This window comes from Astyanax mexicanus, chromosome 8, assembly GCF_023375975.1.
Source record: "Astyanax mexicanus isolate ESR-SI-001 chromosome 8, AstMex3_surface, whole genome shotgun sequence".
Lineage (NCBI taxonomy): Eukaryota > Metazoa > Chordata > Actinopteri > Characiformes > Acestrorhamphidae > Astyanax > Astyanax mexicanus.
In genome coordinates, this window is record NC_064415.1 from 7,739,360 (window position 1) to 7,763,472 (window position 24,113).

General features: G+C 39.8%; 1 protein-coding gene across 2 annotated transcripts in view; it reads left to right on the forward strand.

Moving 5' to 3' along the window:
• Window positions 1-2,461: 2,461 nt before the first annotated feature.
• Window positions 2,462-24,113, forward strand: part of LOC103043776 (tensin-3) — a 92,503-nt gene continuing 70,851 nt past the window's right edge. Inside the window, exon 1 of one of the 2 annotated variants that reach the window (XM_022662036.2) lies at window positions 2,462-2,903. The gene's annotated coding sequence lies outside the window, so the exon portion shown is untranslated. The remainder of the gene's footprint in view (window positions 2,904-24,113) is intronic. The other variant, XM_022662037.2, reaches the window with a different exon arrangement.

A 24,113-nucleotide genomic window follows, 5' to 3' on the forward strand; every position in this document is an offset into this window, starting at 1 on the left:
GGATCACAGTAAAGTCAGTCTGTGTTGGAGGTAAATGATTAACTCAGACACTCCTTCAGTAATCAGACACTGATCCACACAAAGCCCTGTTACATAACCCTGCATTCCTCTCACAACTCAACCTCACACACTTCAAGACTGCCGTCCAGACGTCCAGCGACCCTCAGCATTCCTCTAAACATCACAGTCCCTTTCAGTTCTGATTTTGTCTGTAATTAAACACTTATTATCTGTATCTAATGTGTATATTTATTAATAATTCAGTGGTAATGTGGGTAATTTGTAGTACAGTATTTTGTGTAGTAATTTTAAAATGAAACGTGATCTAGAATTTTACATTTTCTTAATGTTTCTAAAGAATTAGTAATATAATAATATTTTGGTCTAGCATAATTATTATTTTTTTTTTATAATTTTATTTCAAATTTTTCCCATTTTCTCCCCAATTTACACGGCCAATTACCCAACCCACTCTTTAGGACTCCCCCTATCACTAGTGATGCCCCAACACACCAGGAGGGGGAAGACTATGTGAAGTCAGTCACCACCTCTTTTTAAACTGCTGCTCATGCAGCATTGTCGAGCAGCATTACAGCGAGCTCGGAGGAAAGCGCAGCAACTCGGTTCTGATACATCAGCTCACAGACGCCCTGTGCTGCAGACATCTCCGTAGGAGTGATGTGGGATAAGAGCGCCATCTACCCACCCGGAGGGAGCAGGGCCAATTGTGCTCCCTCTGAGTGCCGGCAGCTTGATGGCGACCTATGACCTTTGACCTCCTGCAGATAGTGGGATTATTTTACCTATTGCTATAATACTAAATATATTGAGTTGATCTTTGTAATAAAGAAAATGTTGTTCACAAAATGAATATAAGCTATTATTTCATTTATTTCATTTTATCCAGCAATGCTGTTTTGTTCTAGTTGCAGATTAGCTAACAGCTAAATTAAGCCAAATAATTGTTTCCAATTTAAAATTAGTTTATTGAATTAAATTATTGAATCATTAACACTGATCTTGACTGAGGCTGCAGTTCTTTAAATGTTGTTCTGGGTTCTTTGTTTTTGTGACCTTCTGGATGAGTTGTTCATGCCCTTTTGGAGTAATTTAGGTCGACGGTCACTCCTGGGAAGGTTCACCAGTGTTCCATGTTTTCTCCATTAGTGAATAATAGTGAATCACTGTGGTTCTCTGGAGTCCCAAAGCTTTAGAAATAACTTTGTATCCTTTTCCAGACTGATAGATGATCAATGATCATGGTTTTATCATCTGTTTTTAAATGTTCATAATGTGTTGCTTTTTGAGATCTTTTATCTGCTTCATGTGGACAGACTTGTACAGGTGGGGGCAAAAACATTTTCACTCAGGAATAGATTGGTTAGGATTGTTTTTTTCTTTTCTTAATAAATTAAATCATAATTTAAAAAGTGTGTTTTATATTTACCTACTTACTCATTATGACTCCCCCTATCACTAGTTATCTCCCAACACCAGGAGAGTGAAGACTAGCACATGCCTCCGTCAGACTCCGCCTCTTTCTGAACAGCTGCTGATGCTGTAGCATTTCCGAGTAGCATCACAGCGCTAACACTCGGATACATCAGCTCACAGATGCAGCTTTGTGCTGATCCACATCACCCTAGGAGAGATGAGGGAAAAGAGCTCCATCTACTGTACCCACCCAGAGAGAGCAAGGCCTATTGTGCTTTCTCAGGGCTCCGGCAGCTGATGGCAAGCTGCATGAACAGGATTGAAACCAGCCCACTGGACCACTTGGAGCCCCAAAATATACAATTTTACATAAAGCAGACTTAATTTGTTTGAGTTCAAAATAATTGTGGGTTTACAGTGTGGTATAAAGATAAATGTGCGTTTTCGCGAAGTGCAAAGTTAGCAAAATGTGTGAAGTGAGTTTAGATATAACAACTTGGAACACGGACAAATCCTCAAAATAAGTTAAAATAATCATATATAACATTCGTAATATTCACTTATTCAACTACATTAGTCTAAATACTGCATTTTTCTGCATTGTGAGATCAGATTTAAAGCTTTAGCTTTTCTCAAATCTGAGACAATCAGTTCTGCACAGTGTTTTCACTTATTTATCTCAGTAAAAGTGTATAAAAACCCTGTTAATGTAGCATGAGCCGTCACGCCAGCCTATAAACCCCCTTCCCCCAAATCCCCCCAGCCTCCACCCCAAGAGCCCAGAGACAGGGGGCAGGAGAGAGGAGGAGGGGAGAGAAAGAGAGAGAGAGAGAGAGAGAGAGAGAGAGAGAGAGGAAGGGATAGGAGAGGGAGGGATCAGAGGGGGAGGACTCATGCTAGGGCTTGTGGCGTCTCTCTCTCTCTCTCTCTCTCTCTCTTTCTGTGTGTTACTCTCTCTCTCTCTCTCTCTCTTTCTCTCTCTCTCTCTCTCTCTGTCTTTCTGTGTGTTACTCTCTCTCTCTCTCTCTCTGTCTCTCTTTCTGTGTGTTACTCTCTCTCTCTCTCTCTCTGTCTGAGAGTTTTGAGAGAGCTGAGTTGAGTTGCTTCAGAACTGCTGGACTCTATGAAGGACATACAGCCCAGAACTACAACAGAACAGCACAAACTTGGACTTCAGAGCTCTAGAACCTGATCTGAGAACCTGCAAGAACAAACCTGAAGCCCTGAAGCTCAGACGGAACCACCCACCGACCCACCCACCCACCCCCACTGTCTGGACCTGCTCTGGAGTTTGCTGGAGTTTAAACTGGACTGCGATGGCCGGAGTGAGGGGATGCCTATGGTCCTCCTGGAACTAGAACTGGAAGTGGAACCGGATCATCTCTGGTATTCCTCTCTGTAGCTTTTGGAGGGATTCAGGATTCAGGAGTTAAAGGAGGAGCTGAAAAGCTTAAAATAATCTTGAAAAGGTAAGAGAGAGTTTGGGTTAGTTTTGCAATCATGAGAACTGTGTTTTTCTACTGTTTTTGGTCTTTATTTAATGTATTTATATCATTAACAACTCAACAAACCAACAGACTGGTCTACCATTGGTTGGTCCTACACTCCTTGCACACTTCCAGTAGTTTTTCCTGTGTGTTTGTGATGTTTGGATTTTTTTATTCTGGGTTTTATGCAGTTTTTGCTCTTTATATCAGTTATTTACATGATGAACAACACAACAAACCAAACCAAACTGGTCTACCAGACTTCCCAGACTTCTGCAGACGTTCCAAGCTGGAGGTTTTCCTACGATGTGTCTTAAGGATGTTTCAGTTTATTCTATATTCTATGTTTCTGTCAATATTTAACTTATATAGAAGAAACTGTTTGGGTTTCTTCTATATTCTGTTTTTCTGCTCTTTTCGGTCTTTATATCACTTATTTATGTCATTACCAACACAACAAACCAACAAACTGGTCTACCATTGGTTGATGTTGCACATTTCCAGGCTTCTGCAGACTTTAAAGCTGGTTTTCCTAGTCTTTGGGTTCAGGTTTCTTCTATGCCCTGTTTTATGCTGGTTTTAGTCATTTTTTAACGTATTTACGTCATTAACAACACAACAAACCAATAAACTGGGCTACCTACCATTGGTTGATGTTGGACACTTCCAGACTGCTGCAGAGATTCAAAGCAAAGCAGGATGGATTTCAAGGCTGTGTGTGATTTTTAGGTTCATCTTTACTCTGTTTTATGCTGTCTTTGGTTGTTATTTAACTAAGTTACATCATTAACAACACAACAAACCAACAAACTGGGCTACCATTGGTTGATGTTGAATACTTCCAGACTTTTAAAGCTGGAGGTTTTCCTAATCTTTGGGTTTGGCTTTCTTGTATGCTCTGTTTTATACTGGTTTTGGTCATTATTTAATGTATTTACATCATTACCAACACAACAAACCAACAAACTGGTCTACTATTGGTTGATCTTTACACATTGTCAGACTTTAAAGCTAGAGGTTTTCCTAAACTCGGTGTTTGTGATGTTTGGGTTTCTTCTATAGTCTGATTTATGCTGTTTTTGGTCAGTATTTAACTAATTTATGTCATTAAACAACAAAACAAACCAACAAGCTGGTGTTTCAGAGGCTGATCCTCCCGTTTGTTTCAGTTTTTGGTCTTTATATCCGTTAATTAGATAATTAACCAAAGAACAAACCAACAAACTGGTCTACCAGTGGTTGGTCCTACACTTTTTACATGCTTCAGGCTGCTGTAGAGTTTTAAAACTGGATATATTCCTAGCCTTTGTGTTTGGATTTTTTCTATACTCTGATTTATGCTGTTTTTGGCCATTATCTAACTAATTTATGTAATTAAACAACAAAATAAACCAACAAGCTGGTGTTTTAGAGGCTGATTCTACACTTTTTTTTTGTTTTGGTCTTTATATCAGTTAATTACATAATTAACAGAAGAACAATCCAACAAAACTGGTCTACCAGTGGTTGGTCCTACAAATCTTACATGCTTTTAGACTGCTATAGAGTTTTAAAGATGGATATATTCCTAGTCTTTGGGTTTGTATTTCTTATATACTCTGATTTATACTGTTTTTGGTCAGTATTTAACTAATTTATGTCATTAAACACCAAAACAAACCAACAAGCGGGTGTTTCAGAGGCTGATCCTCCCATTTTCTTCAGTTTTTGGTCTTTATATCCGTTAATTACATAATTAACCAAAGAACAAACCAACAAACTGGTCTACCAGTGGTTGGTCCTACACTTTTTACATGCATTCAGACTGCTGGAGAGTTTTAAAGGTTTGTATTTCTTATATACTCTTGATTTATACTGTTTTTGGTCAGTATTTAACTAATTTATGTCATTAAACAACACAACAAACCAACAAACAGGTCTACCACAATTTTCTTACACACTTCTTACAGACTGCTGGAGAGTTTCAAAGCAAAGCAGGAGGGATTCCAAGGCTGTGTGTGTGTGTGTGTGGAAGGGGGGGTGAGTGGGTTGGACTAGTCTAAGAGATAGAGCTCATTCAGACCAGCAGTGAATGAATGCTACCATGTAACTAGCATTTAGCATTAGCATTAGCATTGACACTTATTTTCTTCTTGTTAGCTTAAAAAACGTACAGAACTGATGCTAATATGAAGCTAAAATGAAAACTCAATCACCTCACAGCCAGAGAACAGTGGAGGAAATGAAGGAAAATCATGTTTTTGTGGTTATTTTAATGTTAAATGAACCTCTTCATTCTCTAAAAGACTCCTGCAGAGTTTGAATGGTGAAGAGTGAAGTGAGGAAGTAGCTGTTTCTGTGCCCTGAAGGCTAAAGTTTTAGCTAACAAGTCTCCAATAATGAAGCAAGGTCTCTCTCTCTCTCTCTCTCTCTCTCTCTCTCTCTCTCTCTCTCTCTCTCTCTGTTGTACAGAACTCACCTGTGTTTATCCTCCTCCTCTGTTTTTGACAGTGCTGTGTTATAATTACAGCTCACTAAAACCTTAGAAACCTTTTTAAAAATAAACTCTAATCTGTAAAATTCACAAAAAGAACATTTAGAAGATGCTGAGTCATTATTCTCTGTGATTTTACATGTCTGAGAAAGTAGTCAGTTATTTTGAATAAAATTTTCAGGAAAGTTAATTTTTAAAGATATTAAGCTGAAACTTTAATTAGAGTATTAATGTTTCTGAAGTTAAGTTAAAATTTTGAGATAATTAAACATGATTTTGAGATTAAATAAGACATAAAAAAAACACTAGGTCAGGACTAGAGTTATGATTTTGTGGCAAAGTGAGAATTTTGCAAAGTATTTTTAAAGTATAACGCATTTAAAATTTGGGAAAATGAATCGTGATTTTGAGATTAAATCTAAATATTCAGGAAATAAGTATTTTTTTTTTAGAATACTTACTCGAAACTCGTTATGTCTGAGTTTTAAAAAATAATTAATGATTTTAGATGATTTTTAATTTTATTTTAGAATAGAGTCAGAAAACAATCTTTGTAATGTCAATGTTTAAGTCAGGATATTCATAAAAATAGTCATGTTTCTGGAGTCGACCTTTAAGAAAATTAGTAGTGATTGATATCAAATGAAAATATTAAGAAAATATGCATTTAAAAAAATACTAAATCTAAATTTGAGTTATGATTTTGAGGTAGATGAGAATTTTGCTGAGTATTTTTAAAGGAATCTACATCAAAATTTTGACAGAATGCGTCAAGATTTTTGGGATTAAGACAAAATATTGAGAACATAAGTATTTTTCAGAACACTAACTTTAATAAATAAATATTTAGTATATTCAGGATACTAATAAAAAAAATAGAAATTAAGCAATGATTTTGTGTTTGTCAGAACATTAAACTAATGAGTAGTTTTTATCTTTTATTTTTTGGGAATGTCTCCTGTGAATTGAAAATGATTAGGCTGAAATTTGAGAAAATAATTCATGTTTTTTTGTGATTTAGTTAGAGTTTTTTTTTTAAATACGAATCTTTTGAGGACACTAAGTTAAAATTTAAAATAAAAAGAAAAGTCAGAATATGGAGTTTTTAATGAATTGATAGTAGAATAAACTATTTCAGAATATTGAGTGAAAATGTATGTAAGTGATGTATGTAATGTTTGAATGTAAGTCAGAATATGGTTAAATTTTTTTAGGACACTTATAAAAATAATACAAAAAATGAGTCATGATTTTAAGATCAATTTAAAGATTAATTTTAGGATACTAAGTCAACAAATTGAGCAAATTAGTCATGATTTACACATTTTTGGACATTTTTATCCTGTCAAAGAAACAGAGACAAAGTGACAATCTTTTCTGCTTCTTTCTCTGTATAAGATAGACTCTTAGTGAAATCCTTGTAAAACTGAAAACATTGCGTTGAGTTGTGAAAGATTAAACTGTGTTTGTTTGGCAGAGAAAACCTTTGATTATCTGATGTTTGGTCGTTTGGTGCTGCTTTGGGGAACTGAGTGTTCTGTGTTTATCACTGCCGGCTAGGAGGTCATGGAGGAGCGTTTAGAAACAGGCGAGCTGAGTGTATTTTCTGGTTCTGAGGGCTTTTAAACACAGGTGAGGAATCTGGGGGGAACAAAGCCATGGCTGAGAGTGGTCCAGAGACTGGGGGTCTTTGCAGAGCCTGTGTAGCGTGTCCTTAGTGTGGCGAGGAGCCATATCGCTGACATGTGTGATCCATTACAGGCTACTACAGCGATTTCTCAACAACAAAGTGGCATTCCTGAGCCTGGAGTTCCCTCTAAAGCTCCTCTGAAGTTAAGGTGTTAAAGAGCTTTCTCTAGATTTTCTTAAAAGTCTTAAAAGTTCATAGAAAAGCAGCGTAAATCTAAGATAGCTGCATAACTCGAGCATGAGAGTGAAAACAGGACAGAGAAAGCACCAGAACGAGAGAAGAAATCTGGAACGCATTCCTCCTGGCCTGGTGTGTCGGAGGCCGTAATTTGGAGTCGCTTTAGGAGCTGTTACACGGCCCGCAGGATCCGCCGCCGAGCCCGAGTGGTGTGTGTTGTTTCCGGATGTGTGTGTGTGTTTTCTTCCCCTTTTCCATAACGTCTCATGCAGGGGGGAGACAAATACACGTTAAAGTTCCAGCAGAGCTAAACAAACACGGCTAAAATAGCAGCTCGCCCCTCCCTGCACTCCTTCGCCCAGATTCCTCGGTTTTGTTTGGTGCGGGGGGGTCCGTGTCGAGCTGGCCTTTAAATGCAGCCCTAGGAGAAATGCTCAGAACCAACAGGAAGGAAAAACTGGAGGCAAAGCGAGGCAAACTGAAGCTCCACTGGTCCAGCTGAAGTTCAGGGACAATAAAACACAAGAACATGATGTTGGAGGAGCTCTGTGTTATCTACACAGACCTGTCAGAAGTCTTGTGATGACGGTATGTAAATTAGAGCTTAGATCGGGTCCAAAAAAATCTGCCTTTTTTGTTTTTTTATATATATTTTTTTCAAAAGTCTGGATTTTGTCATTAAGTGAGAGTTTTTAGAAAATTAGTTGTTATTTTGAAATTAAGTCAGAAATGTTTGAGGCCAAGGTGAACCTTTGATGAATAGCTCACCTCTGTTCTCCCACAGCGTTTTGAGATCCAGAAATTTTAACAGTTTGACCAAACACTCTTGAGACTGGGTGACACATAAATTTGATAAATCGCTTTTCCACTGTTATCCTGCTCAAAGTAGCTCCACACCTCCTTGCTAGAATCCGGAGAGAGCCCTGACATTTAAAACGAGGCATTAATGACTTAAAAAGTGCACAAGAAGCTTATTAAAAACACTGTTTACATCCCATAATGCTAGCTTCAGCTACAGGTTTTTAATAAGTTCATTCAAGAGTTCACAAATCAATATTTGGTGGAATAATCCTGGTTTTTAATCACAGTTTTCATGCATCTTGGCATCATGTTCTCCTCCACCAGTCTTACACACTGCTTTTGGATAACTTTATGCTGCTTTACTCCTGGTGCAAAAATTCAAGCAGTTCAGCTTGGCTTGATGGCTTGTGATCATCCATCTTCCTCTTGATTATATTCCAGATGTTTTCAATTTGGTAAAATCAAAGAATCTCATCATTTTTAAGTGCTCTCTAATTCTTTTTCCAGAGCTGTTTATATACATAGTTAAAATCTCGTCTTGGTATCGTGAACCCAATATTGTGTCTTGTGTCGTCTCGTGAGATGAGTGTCTCACCACACCCCTGTTAGGAGGGTGTCCAGATAATTTTGTTAGAATTCTAATCAATTCTAATTCTAATCAATGCATTCAGCTACTTTGAATTGCACCCATTGGTGGCACAGCTTGTCTAGGGTCCTGTAGAGAAGTACTGCCAATAGAATAGGTCTCTCTGAAGCAGATATGAACAATGTGAACAATGTGAACCATTGGTACCATGCCTAATTTATATAATTCAATTAATATTACAGTATTGGGCCAATGTAGTGTTAGCAATCTTGCCCAAGGACTCTAATACAGTAGGTGTAGCACAGAATTCAATCACCCAGACCTGGAATTGAACCCCAGTCTCCCACATGGTAGCTTGCACCCTCTGGCAGGCGGTGGTGTTATCCACTGCACCACACCAACCATATACTGCACCATACATGAGATAGAAGGGTATGAAGTTCTCCAGTATTGAGTTTTAGAGCAGTGGGACTTGGTGTGTTCTCTAAGATTGATGGAGCTCCATTCAGCACTAACGAAATGAGTTTGACAGATTTCTAAACAGTCTAGGTCGTATCTAAGTTTGCTATATTTCAAATACTTCCTTTCAGCAGTGAAAGAGCTGTAGAACAGGGAGTATCTCAGTCTAGTCTGGCCGTTCAACACCCAAGTCTCCAGTTGCCTTGATGGCCTTGACGTTATCAGTGATGATAATTAAGCAGTCTCCCCTGGTCTCTGGTGCTCTGGATGTGTTTTCTCTCCATTCCTCAGTTCCTCAGTTTCTCTGTTTCTCAGTTTTTGGACACTGGTCATGACAGGAGGCTTCACACCACCACCTCCACGGGCCAGGTCACATTCCTGGCTAACGGCCTTTCCCGTCGCAGGGCCTGCATTTCCTGCTGCGCTTTATGGTACTCCTGCTGTCGCTGGAGGTTGAAGGATCATTAATCAGGCCGGGCTGTTTGGCCGAATGTTGACACCGACCCCCCCATGGCTGGAGATCCTCCAATCTTCTCAAAGACGCTTCCCTCCAGCCAGGCTATCTGCTAGCTGCAGCCCTGAGGGGGTTACTGGAGGGATTTGGGTTTGGTGCTACCTTTCCTCCCTCTGATGAACAGCTTGGAAAGGGTAATTATTAATTACAGTGGCTTCTCAGCGTGCGCTCCCTCTTCCTGTTGACTCCCGGCCGCTGTTCCTGCAGATTCTGGCGTCAGGGTTTGATTATCTTGCAAGTTTGAGAGTGCTTGGAATGTTATTTATTAATCTGGAGATGTTTATTTTTCTTCCTTGCGCTGGAACGCCGCTCCCGGATCCTCCAAAGGCTTGGAGATATCTGATCTAATGGAGATATCGGACCGTTTTAGAGACCCTCAAAAGGGGCCTGGCTAGGTTTACGCTCTACGATCAGCGATTAGTAGCCAATGAAAACAGTACTCCTTCCAAAAATGCCAGTGGTTTTTGCATAACTCACCAGTCTGAGGGAATCCCAATGAGGAATGGGATCAGCTGAGGGAAGTGAGGTGCAGGTGAATGGAGGTAAATCACAGTAAATTATGACTCTCCATTGATCTACTGGAGTCTATAGCCTATTATTTTTGCTGGAACACCATTGACAGCATAGAACTGTCAATGGCGTTCCAACAATAGGGAGTTTAGGACTGAAACAAGTGCTCTTTATTTGAAAATATGGTATGAAAAACGAACTCTATTATATTTCATGCAGCATTTATGATAATGATAGGGGCTTAGATTTACCCATGAATGGCTATTTTTATACCATTAACAACAAGCTCAAAGTAGCTCCAATCTTTATTGATTGAATTCCCTCAAAACAAATGGAGTATTAATGTAACTTATCAGCTGTAGCTTAATTTATGCTCGTCAGTCAACATATCGTGACTTAATTTCAAGATAGATGCAATTTAATAGAAGGGGTGTCTACAAATATATAGGTATATAGAGGTAGTCTCCCTTAGTAAAGGGGTAAAGCCTAGACGTAGACTACACAGCTGACTAAACCTTATCCCTGGAAAACCAACCCACAGTCTACATTAGCCTGGTAGATGTAGTACAACACTAAATCAAAAGAAAATTTCAGTGTGATCAGTAACACTTTAAATAAGAGCCTAACTGTACAATTTCCCCAAACTGTCCTTTAAATCAGTGTGTGATGTGGTGGCCTCCTGTTCCGACAGCTCACTCAGCCACTCAATAACTGATTAAAAGTGACATCAGCCAGAGATAAGCTGTAGTTTATTGAGAAAGAAGAACCTGATCAATAATTACCTTTATTTTTAATATCGCTTGACTGTCTAGAAAAGGCAATTTTGCTTATTGCCTTTCTGCCTTTTCTGAGTGATGGGTTTTAGAGACAGTCCATCTTTTAGTAATCTTTTATTAAGTAAATAAAATAGCACATATTATAATGATATATTGATTTTCCTCATGGTATCTGATGTGATGCAGTGCCCCATTGTAAACACCTAGCAACAACCTCGCAAAACAAAACAGTGATGTTATTAATGAGGAGACAGTCCACTGGCTGCTGTATGAATGAGATTTCTCACCTTTTCCAGGATAAAGTCCCGCCCTTCAGCAAATGTAGTCAGCCTGCTTGTTGCTTGTGCAGAGAGGATCATCCCCCACCCTCCCCTCACTGTGGATTGTAGTTTTTAATATCTCAGTTAGTGGTGTGCCGTATCAAATCGTATGCAGTAATAAAATAGATTTTTCATTTTGTTGAAGTAGTGTATTCTTAAAATATTTTTTTTTAATTTAGTGTTTTATCATATCACCAGGAAATATCATCCATCTGTACCCACTGATGGTGATTTTCCACCAACAAATCTCTGGTTTTTGAACTAGTTCTGTTCAGGCTTATAAGAACTGTGGTGATTTTAAGTGAACCAGCCCACATTTTCACCAATTTTTGTAGAACCTTCAAAATGTCACATCGTTCCTGGTTCCAGAACCTACTTTTATTGGTAAAAATGCAGGGAACCGGTTCAAAGTTAGGTTTAAGAACTAGAACATGCCGGTTTTATGTTGGTGTAAAAGCTCTAAATCAGTCCTCTCCAGTAATTCATATGACCTTACCATGAGCACAATGAGCCACTGTGGCAATTGTGTAGCTTCAATCACAAGATAATAACTCAAAACTTATAGAATTGACTTTTGGCAATGTGGTTGGCTGTTTTAGGTATGCTTCTAAACAAAACCACCAACACGTCTGATTCTAAACAAACACAGGATAAATCTGGCCTTATCTTCCATAGAAACTGTACTCAAACAGCACTCAACTCAGCTCAACCATCTATACTGTCCTCAAGGCCCTGTCCCACTGCGATTGCATCTAAATATCCACTAAAGTACGTCCAAATTTATCAGAAAACACTGCGTCCACTGAGTGAACGCGCTGCGTCCAAAATATAGGCGCACTGCGTCCAAATGGACGCAGTGCGTCCAAATTACGTCCATATTCCGTCTAAATTGAAGTTGGACGCCGACTTCCAAATTTGTACGTCGACTTCCACTCTTTGGACGTCGACTTCCACTTTTTGGACGTCGACTTCCAACTATATATGGTTGTTTTTTCTAGTGAATCATCATTTCTTCTTGAGCTACAAGAGAGAGCACATCTATTCTCTTCTACACAACCATGGACCACAGATTCCTTGCAGTGATGGTGCAGCAGCAGAACATACTCCTCCATGTGCTGGACCAGACCGGGAGGAGGAGGAGGTGGCAAAAAATATTTTTATGGACGTTGACGTCCACCTGTACGTGCCGTCCAAATATCCACAAAAATACGTCTGTACTGCGTCTAAATATCCACTAAATTACGTCCATATTAGTCGCCGTCTATTCCGAAAATTTTGGGAGGTACCAAAACCACTTTTGCGTCTAAAGTGGACGGCAACATCTAAACTTCGTCCACTTGGACGGTGTCGTCCAAATATCCACTAAACTACGTCCATATTGCGTCTAAATATCCACTAAACTACGTCCATATTGCGTCTAAATATCCACTAAACTACGTCCATATTGCGTCTAAATATCCACTAAATATCTACTAAACTGCGTCCACTGAAATTTGGATGTACTTTAGTGGATATTTAGACGCAATCACAGTGGGACAGGGCCTTCAGATCAGCTCCAGCCCAGGTCATGTCTGAGCACTGTACAGACCACGCCCCCGACCCGCCCTGCGTCTCCCGGCAGCTGTGCGTGGGTGATAACGGATCGTATATCTGCGTGACTCTGACAAGTCCTGAGTTCCAGAAACATCTACAGTGCTTACTGTAAATGTTCACATCAACTCTGGGATAAAACAGGGATTTATTATCAGTTTAATCAACGTCACATCAGGACTGCATCAGTTCTGAATCGAATCGTATCAAATGAATCAGTATCACTTTATATAGATGGTCCTTTATGGATGCCCCATAGATCAGGGGTCGGCAACCTTTAACACCCAAAGAGCCATTTGGACCCTGTTTCCACATAAAAGAAAACACTGGGAGCCACAAATACCTTTTGGGCCCTATTTTTGCGTTCTATAGCGCATTGGTCATTATTGGTATTACGCAATTTGATTTAGGGCGTGTTAATGTGTCTTTGGAATCGTGAGGGCGCAAAAAAAACGCCTTTGCACAGCTCAAAAAGGAATATACTATTTATCTTAATTAATCATGGGTGTTTTTGGGCGGAACGTGAAATAAATCAATCAGCGTGCCAGGCTCATTCGTTTTAAGAGTCAGGTGCACTCTGACTTTGGATCGCTGCGCTTTTGTGCGTCTCAGCAGAGGAAACTGACCTGCTCGTTTTTGTTGACTGTTGTCAGGGTTTTAATCAGTCAGTGGATAAACCAGAAGCTATTTTAAGGACGTGTGTGCAAGACTGTTGACAGGGTGTAAGATAGCAACGAGCTTTACGACACGACTTGCCCAGGGTGTACAATACGACCCTTTGAATTCTTGAAAAATATGAAAAACAAAAAAAAAGCAACACGCCAAGATATTTTTCTTTTCTTGCATTTCTCCATACTTGGCCTTCCTGGGGTTGAAAGTATCGATACATGGACGGTGTTTTGGCGGGTGTACCGGCTTTTGCAAGTGTGACGATTATTTTGAGCAATGAAATATAATAAAATATCATATTGTTTTAATATTTCAAGATAAGAATAATCTTCCAATTTTGAACTATAAAAAATAGCAATTAACACAAAATATTATACACTTCAATTAAATACTTATAATTTATTTTCACAAGCCATGCGGAGCCTCAGTATTAGGATGAAAGAGCTGCATGCGGCTCCGGAGCCGCGGGTTGCTGACCCCTTCCATAGATGCTCAACTAACATTTAAATGCTTGTGTATTTCAGTAGATGCAACTGAATTCTAAAGTTAAACTGGGGAGGTAAATTCTGTCAGTTCTGCTAAATGAAGAGACGTCTGGAAGATGAAAGAGCTAACTCTTATCTCTGAGCTGAGTCGACTGATCTAAATCACTGAGATTAGCTGTGAGATCCATCTCTGGCTGTGCTGAGCAGCTGATCTTCACTGCATCTCCTTTAGTTGAAGATCTCATTGCAATCAAATAAAATGTGCACATTGAGCAAAATATCCATCTAGCCATTAGTTTTTTGGGGGCAGGAAAAAATCAATGCAAAAAAAATAATTTATAGCCTTTGCTATGACAATTTTGAACAGGGCCAATCTAACTTGTTCTGTCTATTTTGCTCCTGATCTCCCCCTACAGTTTGGGAGTGTAACTCACTTGTACAACACTGCAAAAAATGCAAATCATGCTTTGCACAATACCTCATGGACAGCTGTATACATGCATTTCTGGACAAGCTGAGAGATCAAGCTAAGCATGTGGACTACATTGCATTACATTACATTACATTACATAACATTTGGCAGATTACATAACTTTTGTCCGAAGCGACTTACAATAATGATGCACATTTAGTAATAGAAGACATAGAAGTTCTAGGTAAAAAAAAAATATATATATATACAGGGCCTAAAGGAGACAATAAAGTAATAATGGGATAGAGGAGGAAAGGAGGGAAAGAAGGAAATGAGGTTAAATGTAGTTCAGTTTGTTATGGGTGTTAGGAGAGTAAGTGCTCTTTGAAGAGCTCTGTCTTCAGGAGTTTATTAAAGATAGTGAGAGATTCTCCTGATCTGGTAGTAGAAGGTAGTTAGTTAGAGGTGTTAGGAGAGTAAGTGCTCTTTGAAGAGCTCTGTCTTCAGGAGTTTATTAAAGATAGTGAGAGACGCTCCTGATCTGGTAGTAGAAGGTAGTTAGTTAGAGGTGTTAGGAGAGTAGGTGCTCTTTGAAGAGCTCACTCTTCAGGAGTTTATTAAAGATAGTGAGAGATTCTCCTGATCTGGTAGTAGAAGGTAGTTAGTTAGAGGTGTTAGGAGAGTAAGTGCTCTTTGAAGAGCTCTGTCTTCAGGAAGATAGCGAGGGATGCTCCTGATCTGGTAGTGGAAGGTTTAGAGTATAGGTATTTGGTAGTCATGGTTGACTGTGTCAAAGGCGGCTGGAAGGTCCTGCAGAATGAGCAATGAGGACTGTCCTGCAGCTCTGGCAGTGTTCAATGCTTCTGTAACAGACAAGAGAGCCGTTTCAGAACTAAGAAAGTAGAGTACTTTTACAGGGTTTTACAATAACCAGTCTTGGTGCACCCTAATACAGTTCTAGAGAGGAGTCTTGTGCAGCTTCACCAAAGTTACATTTCAGCCCAGAGTGGGAATTCTCTCTGTTGCATAAGTATTCGGACCATTCCGGCCTGGAGTGGCATTAACAGAGATGCCGTTCTTCCCATTGTAAATAGTAGCATCATTTTAGCAATGTTTTAACTTAAGAGTCACTGGAGCATCAGCACGATTTTACAGATACAGTCTTTTTTAAATAAAATTGCTACATTACGCTGATTTAGGGCCATGTTATACGTAATATAGGTACACGTAAAATTGCTACACCATACTTAGCAAATACCATGTTTATGAGAAACCAGGACACTGGACAGATGTGCAAGATATCTAGTGATACATGCAATGTGCTAAATAGGTTAATTGTGTTTTCATTATAATTTTTTTTTTGCTTTTGGAGTTGCTTTTGCTTCAGCAGTTGAGAGTATGAATCACTTTTACACCACTTTAGTAAATCTAAACATGCTCCGAACGCTCCCTCGTGGACAAGCTGTACACGTGCATTTGTTAACTAATCAACAAGGGCACAGGTTGGTTAAGAGAGATACATAGCCATTTTATAAAAAATAATAGGTTCAAACTATAAAACTGTAATCCTGGACAGCTATGCAAATTTGTATGTCTTTATTCACATGTGTGATGTGCTAAGTAGGCTAATTTTCTCATCATCCACTGTCAAAATAGCATCATACATCATAATTGAATTCACATTTGAGGAACTGCCACTATGAGCAGGAGGTTGCAGGTTTGAACCCCGCTCATGCAGCTTGCCATCAGCTGCTGGTGCTCAGAGGGAGCACAGTTGGTCTTGCTCTCTCTCTGGGTGGGTACAGTAGATGGCGCTCTTTCCCCTCATCACTCCTAGGGTGATGTGGATCAGCACAAGGCTGCATCTGTTAGCTGATGTATCAGAACCGAGTCACTGCGCTTTCCTCCGAGTGTTAGCGCTGTGATGCTACTCAGCAATGCTGCATCAGCAGCAGTTCAAAAAGAAGCGGTGGAAGCATGTGTTGTTAGTCTTCACCCTCCTGGTGTATTGGGGCATCACTAGGGAGTCCTAATAAGTGGGTTGGGTAATTGACTAAGTAGTGCAAAATAATGCAACATGATGTGATATGATAGTCTTGCTCATGCTGTAGACACTGTAGACATGCTGTTTGGCATTGTCTTGTAGAAAACCAGCTCCATTTCCATTGACTAAGAAAACCCCTAATCCAGCTCAGCCCAGCCCGAAGCCTCTGACTCAGATTTCCACACACTTCCCTTTCTTTTCTGGGTGTTCAAAAGTGTCTCCAAGCACAGAGTAAACAGAACTTCTCGCCTGGCTTTAGAAGAACGCCTACCTGCTCCTTCAGGAGCTCCCCTGCCCCCTACACCTCAAACGAGTGCAGAGTTCTGAGGGACTCGCCCTGGATTAGCAGATGTTTAGCAGATTAGTAGGCTGTCTGATTTCGCTCAGGGCTTTCCCTCTCTGCCCTCGGGGAGGCAGATTCCTGTCTGCTGTGGCAGGTAAAGGGTGTGGCCAGTCGCTCAGAACCGGGACTGATCTGGAGTCAGTATAGATCTTTCTCAGAGCATCTGCATGTGCTGGATGAGTTTTTACACTACACTGGTTCCAGGTTTATTGGTAATTGTAGGAACTTTAGGTGTTCTTCAATGTGAAACTTTGGCGGAACCCCTTGAGGTGCTTGGATGCACTTTAAGAAAAGCTCAAGGTGCTGTCAAGGTTACCCTCCACATTTTCAAACTGAAGAACCCCTAAAAGTTTCCTAAAGAATATAATATCACAGAAAAGTTACTTTTTATTTCAGTAATTCAGTTAAAAATGTGAAACTCATACTATATTATATAGATGTATTACACACAAAGTGATCTATTTTAAGTGTTTATTTCTTTAACTGTTGATGATTATGGCTTACAGCCAATGAAAACCCAAAAATCAGCGTCTCAGAAAATTAGAATATTATGCATATAAGTCCTGCTGGAAAATGAAATCTGCATCTCTATTAACGTTGTCAGCATGAAGTGCTGGAAGGTTTTGTGTCTCTCCACTCTTCCTCCAGACCCTGCTTCCTTGATTTACAAATGAAATGTAAAATTTACTGATGATCAGAGATGCATATTTCATTTTACACACTGCTTATGTAATATTCTACTGTTCTGAGACACTGATATTTGGGTTTTTATTGTCTGAGATGCACTGGTATATTTAACAGTGGTATTAAAAAAGGGGTAACTCAATGCCGCCTCAATGTGTCTGTTAGCATTGGAGCTATCCCACCTATATTGGCTGATGTCCCTGGTATAGCATTCTCCAAACATCCAAACTTTTGAATTATGCATTGTGTCACCATATTGTTCGATGACTTGATATAATATAATGCATTTTTGTTTTTTCTGGAGAAATACTTGGACATTTTACTTAAATGTTTCATCCTGCACTCTGCCATCTTGCATGTGCAGTGCAACGCAGCACAGTGTAGTGCAGACGATCACTGTCCTGTCTATTGTGAAGCATCTTTTCCAGAAGTCTCCACAGGGTGGTCTATCATGTAAGGGTTATTTTGCAAAGGCAGATGCTCTATATACTGTAAAGCCATGGCAACTCGTTTTTAAAAAGAAGTGATTAGATTTCCACCTTTCCAGGACTGTCCTAATCCAGCCCTGGAGCACAACACTGATACCATTACATTTATCATTGTTTGCCTGCTTCAACAGACCTGAAAGACTGACTATTCAGGTATGATCTCTGGAGAATACTTTCAGAACCATCCACTGAATGTCTTCTAGGAAACTTCTAGGAAACTTCTAGGAAACACTAGGAATTCCTTTAAAAATGGTTCTTTAGTAAAACAGTGGTTCTATATACAGTGGAACAATTAAACTTTATTTTCAACATTTTACAATTGAACTGCTTAGATTTCCACATTTTCAGGACCAACCTAATCCAGCCCTGCAGCACAAAACTGATTCAGTTTCATTATTGTTGTTCATTGTTATTGTTTACCTGCTTCAACACACCTGAAAGACACTGAGAGGGCTGCTTTTAGAAGCATCTACTCACATCCACTGACATCCTGTGGCCACATGTTATAGCAGGCCTTTCATCTGGAATTTTTCAGCAGGGCAATGTCCCCAGCAATATCGTCTCCATATTACAACACTTCTTTGGCCTGGATGGTTGCCATATTTATCACCAATTAAGTATTTATGAGAGAAGTTGGGACTCTGCAGCTTCAGAAACCTGTGAGTATAGAAGCTACAGGATCTACAGGCCCAGCTGTAGCAACATCTGTAGCAACAGGTGGTGCAGGATGCCGTACAGAACCTGTTGTTCACCTCCATACCCAACCTCCATACCTCAATCCCATCTTATATCCAGACTAGAGACTTCAACAGGTCCTAAACTAGAGGTTACTTTCAATTACATGACAGTTTTCCCTAATAAATGAATCATTTCACTCTAATATTATAATCACTTTAATATATCACCATTATGGGTCAAAGAGAGTAGATGTAGTAAAATCCCTGTATTTTTGGAAAGGTGACAGTAATAATTTTGTATTGTTGTTTGCCCAACAAAGAGACTTGAGCCTTTTTTTAACGCTATTATATCTCATAGTATTTTAACACTTTTTCAAAAATTTGACTCTTTAATGTGCTGAGTAAAAGTATAACATAGAGCTTTAGTATTAAAAACAGGGAAGTTAAACAGAGAAGATTTTTAATGCAAGAGATGAATGATAGTGTATGCATAGTTGGTTAGTTAGTTATGAGGTTTATTTGATATTGCAGCATAATTTACAGTACCCGCCAAATGTTTTTTTTTTCACTGGTTCGAATCCCAGTCATGCAGCTTGCCATCAGCTGCTGGAGCCCTGAGAGAGCACAATTGGCCTTGCTCTCTCTGGGTGGGAAGATGGTGCTCTCTGTCCCCTCATCACATCTAAAGGGTGATGCCGATCAGCACAAGGCTCTGCGTCTGTGAGCTGATGTATCGGAACCGAGTCGCTGCGCTTTCCTCCAAACGCTCTGGCTATGGTTCACATGTGTTGGAGGAGGCGTGTTCTTGTCTTCACTCTCCTGGTGTTGGGGCTTCCCTAGTGATAAGGGGACACCTAATGAGTGGGTTGGGTAATTTGCCTTGTAAATTATGGGACAAATAAAAAAAGGGGAAAAACAAATTGGTATCAATGGTATATTTTAAAACTGTACTCATACCTTTATTTTTAGGATTCAGTTGTTCAGTATTAAGGTTCTCTAGCACTGTGTGCCTCTGGCCAGCGTTTCTACGTGGTCTCAGGCTCAGCCTGGAGCTGATGCTGTTGAAGGAGCCTGTGAGAACAAGCCCTGGTGTTGGTGGCAGACGGCCCAGTTCTGCTGGCCTCAGCCTCGTGCCTCTGGGGCTGGAGCAGGCTGAGGCTCAGGTGAGCGTGGTGAGGAGGGTGGGGGTGCAAACACACCTCTGTCCCAGGCACGCGTGCCCCACGGCAGGCCTGTACCGGCACGTTCTTCCTGCTCTAATGGAGCCTGTGATGGTAATAGCACGCTAAAGCGCTAAAGTGCACTGAGAGAGTAACAGCAGCGTCAGTGCTTTCATACACCAGAATACGCTACGCCCTCATCAGGGATAACTTTAAGATGCATCAGTTGCAGACAAAAGCAGGGTGTCTAGTCACTGTAGAGAGGCGTTGCCGATAGAATAGGACTCTCTGGAGCAGATAGAGGAAACAAACATGAATCTACGTATTGGCACCATGCCTAATGCCAGGTTTGGACTATAGAGTGGTATAAATCCTCATAATTCAGCTGTAGAGCAATAGAACTTTGTTCTCTGGAATGATGGAGCTCCATCCAGTACTTTTGGATGGGGCGAGTTGGGGAGTTGAGGTTTTGGTGGTGGAGAGTGGGGATCATCCACTCAACATCCTTTACCAATAGACTTCACTAACACTGTCCTGATACACATGTGACTTCAGATCCATCTATCCATCCATCCATCCACCCATCCATCTATCTGCACCCGCTATCATCCCTTACTCCAACTCCCATAATTCATGTTTGCTTACATGGTCTGGACAATGAAACTGAAACACCTGGTTTTAGAGCACAATAATTTATTGTGGTGACGGACAGTTCTGATGGAAACAGGAGAGTTGAGGTGCACATTGAATTCTGTCGTGATTTGATCAGCCGTGGTTTTATGTTTTTTGGATACAATCCGGGTTAGCACTCGAACATCCCTTTCAGACAGCTTCCTCTTAAAGCGTCCACAATTAATCCTGTTGGATGTGGTTGGTCCTTCTTGGTGGTATGGAAGAGAGCGTCATCTACTGTACCCAGAGAGAGAGCAAAGCCAGTTGTGCTCTCTCAGGGCTCCGGCAGCTGATGGCAAGCTGCATTACTGGGATTGGAACCAGCTGTCCTCAGATCATAGTGGCTGCTGGAACACTCAGCGCCATCAACATGATACAAACATTTCAACACAACCACAGTTATTAAGAATACTACCACACTAGATTGTGTGCAATTGTGAATCACTGGTTTTACCTGTAATTTTTTGTAATATAGTACTTTTTTGTGTGTGTTTAGTGCTGACACAGCAGTGCTGCTGGAGTCTACTCTATTACACACTCCTATGTACCTACAGCTGCTCCACATTGTGACTTTATAGCATTAATTAATTAATTCTGTGAATTATTCGTTCAGTTTTATTACACTTCTTAAAGGAGAACTCCAGTGTAAAATGGACTTTTGTTGTAGTAAAACATGATAAATGTTCTTACCTCTGATGAATAGAACACCACCGTTCTCCCACAGCGTTCTGAGATCCAGAAATTTGAACATTTTGTCCAAACACCCTTCCAATTGGGTGATACGGCGCATAATTTACCCTGATAAATCACTTTTTCCACCGTTATCCAGCTCAAAGTAGCTCCACACCTCCTTGCTAGAATCTGGAGAGCTCTGACATTTAAAACGAGGCATTAATAACTTAAAAAGTGCACAAGAATCTTATTAACAAACATTATTTACATCTATTTAATGCTAGCTTCAGCTCCGAGCACCAACATTACTGAACTAAAAAATAACATAGACATATATAAACATAGATTCGGAATAGCCAGCCTCCTGGTGCCGGCTGCTATGCTATGTGGAGTCTATGTATATACTGTACATGTCTATGATATTATCAATACAAATATGGCGGCGCTCGGAGTTGAAGCTCACGTTACAGGATGTAAACAGTTTTTTTTAATAAGCTTTAAGTTATTAAAGCCTTGTTTTAAATGTCAGAGCTCTCCAGATTCTAGCAAGGAGGTGTGGAGCTACTTTGAGCTGGATAACGGTGTAAAAAGTGATTTATCGGGGGAAATTAAGCCCCGTATCACCCAGTCTGAAGGGTGTTTGGACAAACTGTTAAAATGTCTGGATCTCAGAACGCTGTGGGAGAACGAAGATGTGCTATTCATCAAAGGTAAGAACTTTATAAATCATGATTTACTACAACAAAAGTCTTAATGCTTAGCTTAGCATTATGCACCATTATTACCCCATTACTTAGTATGGAATGAACCCAGATCTCCTGAGAACCTGTGTGGGTCCTCTGTTGACCGGCGCTCAGACCGACCAACGCCCCCCCCCCCCCCCCCTCCGTTCCCCCAGTGATGACCTCCTTCACACAGTCGCTCTTTCATTCTGCTTACAGGGGCTGTTTTAAGCCCCACAGCCACCCCCTGACCACCTTTTTTAATTTACGACTCACTTCACATAACGTGTGTATGTCTGTGCATGTGTGTGTGTGAGTGTGTGAGAGTATAAGAGTGTGTGTGTGTGTGTGTGTGTGTGTGTGTTGGGAGTTTGGAGTCAATTCAGTCTTCATTAAGTGACACATTCAAGCTGCAAATTGTTACAACAACAAACAAGTCCTCAAAAGACCCTCAGAGAGGCATTCAGGGGGGTTTCAGCACCACGGCAGCCCCCCAATACTGTTCTCTCCAGGTTCTGGTTTATCACAGACATTTCACACAACTAACAGACTGTAGAGGATTAGAATCTCGTAGAAAATGTTGTTTTAAACTGAGAAGAATTGCAGCAACACTGTTCATGGAACAGATAAGAAACACAACACATGTTGTGTACTTTGCTTGGAAGGCAAAGGTGTGAAAAGTATCTCCATTCATTACTCTGTAGGTAGAAGTATAGATACTAGACTTTAATAAAATACTTCTGTAGAAGCTGAAGTATCAACTCAAGCTTTTTACTCTTTAACCCTTGTGTGGTGTTCATATTTTTTGTTAATCGTTTACTTTGTTACTTGTATTTAATTCAGCAAAATTAAGCAATTTTACATTAAAATGCTTTACACATGCTTGCTTCACCTAAATTGCAAGCAATATTAACAGCTTACATGGTTAATATTTGCCCTTTACCTTTCTTATGTTACATTTCTTTCAAAAAGTGCTACTCTTTTTTTATTAGTTTTTTAATAAAATGTAAAAGAAAATGAATTTAACTCAAGATATGTAGGGGCAGTAGTTTCATATAAAAATCACTAAAAAATGATCCTTGACATTTGGGATTAGGAGGATTAGTCCAGTTAGTTCAAAAACAGCATTATAACTTTCGACTATAAGTTAATAAACTAGTTTCGAACATAATTGGCTGGTCACAACTGGCTGTAGAAATCTTTGACTGGGATTCCCGCACTTGTGTTTTCAATCAGTTGAGTGAGGAGCTGCATGAATAGGATTTGAACCGGCAGTCTCTTTCTAAGCTTTTGTCCTTAACCCTTGTGTGGTGTTCGGGTCTGTGGGTCTCGTTTTCATTTTTCATCAAATGATACTAAAAAAATATTTTTTCTAACTCAAACTCATTGGCATTGGCTCATTTTGTGTGAAAAACATATATCAAAACACATTTTCGATAAACACACACTGTACCCCCCCCCCCCCCAACCATTTATATTACATATAGTCTGTTTGGCCAAGGGCTAATAAACATTGCTTCATTTGTAAATTTGAAACTAAACAAATTTTCTACTCATATTTTCTTTTACATTTTATTAAAAAACTAAAAAAAAAAGGGTAGTACATTTTTGAAAGAAATGTAGCATAAGAAAGGAAAAGGGCAAATATTAACCATGTAAGCTGTTTATATTGCTTGCAATTTAGGTGAAGCGAGCATGTGTAAAGCATTTTAATGTAGAATTGCTCAATTTTGCTGAATTAAATAACAAAAGTAATAAAGTAAACGAGTAACAAAAATATGAACACCACACAAGGGTTAATGGAATTTTTTACTTTTATACTTTAAGTAGTTTTAAAACCAGTATGTTTACACTTTTACTTAAAGAGTAAAAATGTTAAGTTGATACTTCAACTTCTACAGAAGTATTTTATTAAACACTAGTATCTATACTTCTACCTACAGAGTAATGAATGAAGATACTGAGTCTGTTGAAATATCCCTGAGTTCAGTAAGTGCTGAGACACTGTGACTGGCTGAACTCATGATTGACCTCTCCGGGGCCTCATGAGCTGAATCAGAGTTGATGGAGCAGCTCAGGCCGGCGGATTGGGATCAGGAACCACAGCTCTGTGGGTCTGAAAGCTCCTTGTGGGAGCATTATCTCCTCGCGCTGTTGATACTGCAGTGTTGTGATAAGCAGGAGAGTCTGAGATGATCTCAGATAAGCCACGTAAGGGGAAGCTTCGCTCTGGAAACACAGGAAGTGCTCAGATCTGCTCGGCTCACC